Below are 8,244 nucleotides of genomic sequence, written 5' to 3'. Positions count from 1 at the left end.
TGGTACTCTTGTCACTGTGGTTCGAGATCCTTGTGTTAGTTCCCGTCAAATCGCAAGGGAATCTGGCATAAGCCAGAGTAGTGTTGTTTGTGTTCTGCGTCGCAATAAATATCATCCTTACCATATCAGTCTCCACCAAGAATTTACTGGCACGGATTACATCAATCGCACTGAATTCTGCCGATGGGCTCAACTTCAGATTCAGAGGGATGACACATTTATTAATTTGATTTTTTTACTGAGGAGGCTTCATTCACGAACCATAGAAATGTTAATTTGCGTAACATGCATTATTGGGCAGCTGAAAATCCATACTGGCTGCGACAAGTATCACACCAAATCTGTGGTCGGTGAATGTATGGTGTTCGATTCTGGAGGTAAGAATTATAGGCCCCTCTCTCATCGAAGGAAGGCAACGCCCTTGCCGCAGTGGATACACCGTTTCCCATCAGATCACCGAAGTTAAGCGCTGTCGGGCGTGGTCGGCACTTGGATGGGTGACCATCCGGGCTGCCACGTGCTGTTGCCATTTTTCGGGGTGCACTCAGCCTCGTGATGCCAACTGAGGAGCTACTCGACCGAATAGTAGCGGCTCCGGTCAAAGAAAACCATCATAGCGACCGGGAGAGCGGTGTGCTGACCACACGCCCCTCCTATCCGCATTCTCATCTGAGGATGACACGGCGGTCGGATGGTCCCGATGGGCCGCTTGTGGCCTGACGACGGAGTGCTTTTTTGTTCTCATCGGAGGAAATCTGAATGATAGGAAGTACAACTACACCTGAAGATAAGCGAGAGGGAATTGTCAGAACATGTGCTTCGATAAGTGCCGATGTGATAAGGAATACCACTCCATCCATGATGAGAAGATTGCAGCACTGCATTGATACCTTCTGTAAATGGACATTTCATGCCACCTTTGTGACCTTCGTTGACCTTCAAAGACCTTGCTGTTACACATCGTTGCATTAGTCTTGATAGCCGCTATCAGAAAATAAGTACCAGACCATAGTATCCCATTTTGAAAAAATGTTGACCTTCATATCTCTGACGCGACCCCTCCTAGCAACGAAAAACCAACGTCATATTGTGGACCCCGTTTTCCCATGCAACTTTCGTCCGACAGACTTTTCAGCTCCTATCATACTTTCGGTGTTATTGTTGGTGGCAAAAGTTAGTGACTCACCCTGTATAAGTAGGACATCACATGTCTAGTTAGCTCTACGCGGATCTTTCGTATTCCGGTATGTGGTGAACTGTATGGTTCAAATGACTCTAAGCAGTATGGGACTTAACATCTGAGGTCATCAGTCCCATAGACTTAGAACTACTAAAAACCTAACTAACCTAAGGACACCACACACACGCATGCCCGAGGCAGGATTCGAACCAGCGACCGCAGCTCAGCTGTCTGGCTAATCACATTTCCATATGGGGAAAAAAGACGCCTCGGATCGTACACAGTCCAAGTCCCCCATGTTCCACAGTTATGTCACTGATGTGGCCATTAGACTGACGGAATTTCAGACCACTTGTAGTTACAAGTGAATTCTGTCACATACCTCTCCGTAATCAATTTCACGTATACAATACTGCTCACTATAGCCAGGTGGATGCCAACAAGTACGTTGCAATCAGTGTTCTCTGATAGACTGTTCGACTTCACGTACTTTTGGTCGAGCATATTCAGGTCAAAAACTTATCTTCAGGTCGATTTGCTGTGGGCATAAGACATTATCATTCTAAGGAAATACAGCGCGCTAAGACGTAAGCACACCACTAGCATTGGGAATTTAAAAATTTTCCAAGTGAACTGAATGTTCAAACAAATTTCGGGCTCGCAGCAGCAAGTCGTTTAGTAGATCACACCACATTTGATTATGGCACCTCCCAGTGATCTTCAAGTAAGCCATCGAAGACTGACGACAACTGGCTGCGTTCGGCAATATACAGCACGCTGCGATTACTCCGCGCACGTGTCAAAATCAGGTTGACAGGCGTACCACACTTCCCGGCGGCAGCGGCCTCGCTGGCGGAGTCGCAGAACCTCAGCTGTCCTCTGCATCACCGCCCGCCGCGACTGTAGGCGAACGTTGGCATTCAGTTGGACAGTGCGTGGAACCCCATCTTCTCCACAATTTGTTCTAATGGAAGACACAACAGAGGGCTCCAGTGGCCGCAGCGAGAGGTAATGCAGAGGTCAGCTGTGTTCCGCAGTTCCACCAGCGAGGGCGCTGCCTTCAGGAACTGTCGTCCTACAGGCAGCTCGATTTTGACGCATGCACGGAATACTCGCATCGCACCATATATTGCAAAACGAAGAAATGCTATCGTTGCAACCTTAATCTCTACGATACACCGCACACAGTCTTTCAATGTTCTCCTTCCCTCTTCATCCACCTTGGTGACTTGTAGTCGCTAGCTACGGTTCTGCAGGGCCCCATAGTCATATTCATCGTCACATCTTAATTATGACATTTCTTTCCTGTATCACCTAGGTTCACCATTACATCATGGCATCATTCACACTCATCAGTGATTATATTTTAGCTATATGGAAGCTATACAGGGTGGTCCATTGGTCGAGACCGGTCCAAATATCTCACGAAATAAGCGTCAACCAAAAAAACTACAAAGAACGAAACTCGTCTAGCTTCAAGTGGGAGACCAGATGGCGCTATCGATGGCCTACTAGATGGCGCTGCCATAGGTCAAACGGACATCAACTGCGTTTTTTAAAGTAGGAAACCCCATTTTTATTACATATTCGTCTAGTACATAAAGAAATATGAATGTTTTAGTTGGATCACTTTTTTCGCATTGTGATAGATGGCACTGTAATAGTCACAAACATATGGCTCACAATTTTAGACGAAAAGTTGGTAACAGGTAGGGTTTTTAAATTAAAACACAGAACGTAGGTACGTTTGAACATTTTATTTCGGTTGTTCCAGTGTGATACATGTACCTTTGTCAACTTATCATTTTTGGGAATTCATGCTGTTACAGCGTGATTACCTGTAAATACCACATTAATGCAATAAATGCTGAAAATTATGTCCGTCAACCTCAATGCATTTGGCAATACGTGTAACGACATTCCTCTCAACAGCGAGTAGTTCGCCTTCCGTAATGTTCACACATGCATTGACAATGCGCTGACGCGTTTTGTCAGGCGTTGTCGGTGGATCACGATAGCAAATATCCTTCAACTTTCCCCACAGAAAGAAATCCGGGACGTCAGATAAGGTCAACGTGCGGGCCATGGTATGGTGCTTCGACGACCAATCCACCTGTCATGAAATATGCTATTCAATACTACTTCAACCGCACGCGAGCTATGTGCCGGACATCCATCATGTTGGAAGTACATCGTCATTCTGTCATGCAGTGAAACATCTTGTAGTAACATCGGTAGAACATTACGTAGGAAATCAGCATACATTGCACATTTAGACTGCCATCGATAAAATGGGGGCCAATTATTCTTCCTCCCATAATGCCACACCATACATTAACCCGCCAAGGTCGCTGATGTTCGACTTGTCGCAGCCATCGTGGATTTTCCATTGCCCAATAGTGCAACTTATGCCGGTTTACGTTACCGCTGTTGGTGAATGACGTTTCGTCGTTAAATAGAAGGCGTGCAAAAAATCTGTCATCGTCCCGTAATTTCTCTTGTGCCTAGTGGCAGAACTGTACACGACGTTCAAAGTCGTCGCCATGCAATTCCTGGTGCATAGAAATATGGTACGGGTGCAACCGACTGTGATGTAGCATTCTCAACACCGATGTTTCTCGCGCAATTTGTCTTCTACTGTGCGGATTAGCCGCAACAGCAGCGAAAATACCTGCTTGGGCATCATCATTTGTTGCAGGTCGTGGTTGACGTTTCACATGTGGCTGAACACTTCCTGTTTTCTTAAATAACGTAACTATCCGGCGAACGGTCCAGACACTTGGATTATGTCGTCAGGATACCGAGCAGCATACATAGCACACGCCCGTAGGGCATTATGATCACAATAGCCATACATCAACACGATATCGACCATTTCCGTAATTGGTAAACGGTCCATTTTAACACGGGTAATGTATCACGAAGCAAATACCTTCCGCACTGGCGGAATGTTACGTGATCCCACGTACTTATATGTTCGTGACTATTACAGCGCCATCTATCACAAAGAGAAAAAAGTGCTCCAACTAAAACATTGATATTTCTTTACGTATTACACGCATATGTAATACAAAATGAGGGTTCCTATCAAAAAAAAAAAAAAAAAAAAAGACGCAGTTGATATCTGTTTGACCTATGGCAGCGCCATGTAGCGGGCCGACCATAGCGCCATCTGGTTTCCCCCTTCAAGCTAGACGAATTTCGTTCTTTGTAGGTTTTTCGTTTCATGCTTATTTCGTGAGATATTTGGCCCAGTCACTAGCAATGGACCACCCTATATAAAATCGTCAAACTAGTTTTAAAAACGATTAATATTTTCCACGTGTGTGTATTTTACAAAAATCTCGTTTACTGGGCTTTTTGTTTCTCTGTAAAAATCATAAATATCGTCCAACAACATGTTTTATACAAAATGATCTGTTGTTGTCATCTTTAAACATGTTTTATCCATCTTTTGTGTACAAGTTATGTAACCATTGATTGAAGAGAAGTTTTTTCGCTACCAGATCGCGTCCTTTATGAGGAATCGAAATGGCAATTAAGAAAAACGTCTTCGTCAGTCTTCCATGGCTCACCTGAATATGACTGGCATGTGCCCACTTGAAGTACCGAAAACGACTGGGTGCAAGCCCGAAATTTGTTTAAACACACCTACTGCAGTGTTCAGATTCACTCTACAACACAGACACCCATGAAAGTTTAAGTATGAGAAACCACCAATTTAAATACACAACAAACAATATAAAAATATAAAACAGTGACACTCTTTGGGACAGCATGTGAAACAGAGCAATCAACATACTCGCAGCTTGGTAGCTCTGAGGATCTAATCAGCAGCGAGAAACATACTTGAAGGAACTTCCTGACTCTGTTTCTCATCGAATAGAGGCACTATCTAGGTCGGAAACGATGTTAAGCGGTGTTAGCGAGATGTCTCCAGGGGCTAACTAAGTTTTTGTCCGGTGTACGTAGTCGTTCCGTTCAGTCCCTGTACTTGTTGTTGTTCCTCGAAACTCGGCGGTCTTATTGAGTCCCTGCAGGTGCAACGTAGCTCCTGCGCTGTCAGAGCACAGCGGAAAGCAGCGACGGGAGAGAGCTTGGCGAAGTCACCCTCTGGCTGGGCTGCGATAATTATTTGCGGTGGTGGCGGCGCCGCATGTTAATGGCTGCCTTCGAGAGGCGCTCGCAGGGCGTCGTCGACGTCGTCGTCGTCGTCGTCGTCTTCGACGCCGGCGCTGCCGGGCGGCCGAGGATTCCAGTCACGCGCGACGCGCCAAGGCAGCGACTCCCGCTGCGTCATCGTTAGCGGACTACACCGGCCGCCGCATCCGGCGTCAACGCTGCGCGGTTCGCTCAGCAGCGCAAATTATACAGGGGCCCCTCGCGACAGAAGTGTTCGTGGGATCTCCGGAACTGAAACATACGTAAAGTGTATCCACGATGGTGGTACACAGTGTCTGAGATAATGGGAAAGATGAAAGTCTCAGTTGCAGATGGTGAACGAGGGATTGGAGTAGTGACGTTTCATGCTGGAAAATCATTGATGCTGATTTAGATATCATCATTGACGTCTAAACATCGATAACCCATAATAATCGACCCCAAATACAGCGATGTTTCCAACACTGATGTTAAATTATGAACTTACACATTGGCGTAAAAATCAACATGAAAAATATATCTAATATCATGTTTATTAATCAAAAAATAGAGAAATAATTAACGTTACTTGCCCCACATACGTTTGTCTCCAGACTGTAACATTCTTATTTATATTACCTGTTGGTAGTTCCAGTAAAGATCCAGATATAAATGGATTCTTTGCTCCATGCGCCACACTTAACGTGAATTACCCTCCGTTTTCTTAGGGCGCTTCGCAAGAACGTAATTGCTAAGAAATAAAGTACCAACAGCCACTTACGTCCTTCATCGCCATATTTGACATTCCAACTCTGCCGTATCATTTCCTAATCATATATAAAGTTCATAAAGACCGCGTGAAAATCGGAAAGAGTTATTAAGAATGTAATCTTACGTGTCATAAACGTAAACAGTGTTTATATAATTCTAAGCAGTAGTTAAAAAGTTCTGCACATTCTCTCTTCCGCCCACATACCCCTCCACCCTGCCTTAGACACGGTTGACAAGTGTTGCGCTACTGTCATTTGTGACATGTTAAAAAATTTCGTTAAACGATTTAATCGAAATTCGCTGTTATATCTAGTAGCCCAGTTTCACGTCATCATTGAAGATCGATGTTTTATCTTTAATAACAATTTTATGATGTTTCAAAGACTTAGTTACCGATTATGACACATCGATTTTTAAACAGCACACACCGATATTCATTGCACACACCTAGTCTCAAGAAGTCAAAAGTCACTAAAAGAAATACGAAACTCTGCTAGAAGACTCATTCTTTGTAGGATTTATAAGATGCAGCAATACGAATTCCATGACACAACAATCAATAGATCTGTCTAAAAAGTGAGGCTGACGGGAAGTGAAAAATGACAAAACCGGCTTGGTTAAGGAGAAATGGAATGTTATAAAAACACGCACGACCATGGGAAAGGTAGACCCACCTGTAGAAAAATTTAAGAAACCTTTCGAGAAATGAGAAGCGTGTATATGAATGTTAATCGATGAGACAGGAAACTAATACCACGAACGAAGGGAAAGCAGTGTGAATACATGGGAGACCTTTATAAGGGAAAATAACTTGAAAACAATGTTATAGAAAGAAAAGAGGAAATAGATGAAAATTAGATTGGGGATGCGATGAAGAATGTGTAATAGCACTGAAACACGTACGTTGTATCAAGGTCTTAGATAAGATGTTTCAAATGACCTACTGAAATTCTTCGAGGACAAACCATGAGAAAACTGGCATGTAGCATGCATGTAGCGCTGAATTACTAATTCCTACCAATCACCTATTAAATATTACATAAAACGAAATTATTCTGTTCTTCTGCTAATAGAACGGGTAGTCAAGGGAAATATTTTTTTCACTTTCTTTTGAAATTTTACTTTGCTGTCTGTCAGATATTTTATATCACTGGGCAAGTGATCAAAAATTTTGGAGGTAGGAGTGACTCCTTTTTGTCCTCTAGTCAACATCAATTTTGATTAATGTATCTTTTTTTATCTGTTACTGCAGTTCTGTATATCATTATTCCTTGGCAACTGTGGTGCGATACAACTATCTTCATGAAGAAAGAACTGTAGCAGACACAAAGCTGTGAAAAAGATTAACTGCCTAAACAAATTTCTACAAGATGACCATCGAGGAGCTTGACATATTATTTTTCCAGAATATGTTTCAGCAAAAACAAAAAAGACAAATTATCTCAAATGTTATTCGCAATGGTCAGTGAATAATAAAGGGCTAAGTATGTAAGTTTAATGATTTGTCTCTCCCTAATTTCTGCATTGATTTGAAGTGCAAGTGTGGCTGAACTGAGTTGCTTTAGAAATTCAAAAATGTATTTCTTCCACTTCAAATTGTCATCAATATGTATACAACTTTTTTTAAGTTTCCAATATATCTGTTACATTTATCATTGGTTCCTCTAGAAAGTTGAATACGTTGTATCTTTTTGAGAGTGAGAACATTTTCAGAAAACCGCCCTATAATAGTTTTAAGAATATTATTTTCCATTTCTTCTGAAGCTGTATGTAAGGATTGATAAGAACACTAATGTCATCTGTAAAGAGAACTAATTCCGCTTGTTCTATGTTATAAAGTAGTTTAAATATATGAGAAACAATAATGGGCCTCATACTGAGCCTTATGGGACCCCACAAGTGATTTCTCCTGTGGCAGAAAAAAGTACACTCCTTTCATCAGCTGAGAAATTAAATAAAATTCCAAATTATTTTCTTAGAAGTGGAATTACCCATTGTTTGGCTACACCATATCTTCCTTAAAACCTGTTTGTCTAAAAGGATATTATTATTCACACAATCTCAGAAAACAGCAAATCAGTGTTAATTCGTTATTTAATGCTTACAAAATTGGGTGTGTTAACATGTAAACGGCATTGACTTACAATATTATT

At 42.3% G+C, this 8,244-nt stretch overlaps 1 pseudogene; it reads left to right on the top strand.

Annotated features, from left to right (window-relative positions):
- The first annotated feature begins 411 nt into the window (after positions 1 to 411).
- LOC126102217 (5S ribosomal RNA) lies at positions 412 to 529 on the top strand (annotated as a pseudogene).
- The last annotated feature ends 7,715 nt before the right edge of the window (positions 530 to 8,244 follow it).

The sequence above is a fragment of the Schistocerca cancellata genome, chromosome 9, assembly GCF_023864275.1.
Source record: "Schistocerca cancellata isolate TAMUIC-IGC-003103 chromosome 9, iqSchCanc2.1, whole genome shotgun sequence".
Classification (NCBI taxonomy): Eukaryota; Metazoa; Arthropoda; class Insecta; order Orthoptera; family Acrididae; genus Schistocerca; species Schistocerca cancellata.
Note: the sequence above shows the minus strand (reverse complement) of the source record. Positions and strands in the feature narration are given on the sequence as shown.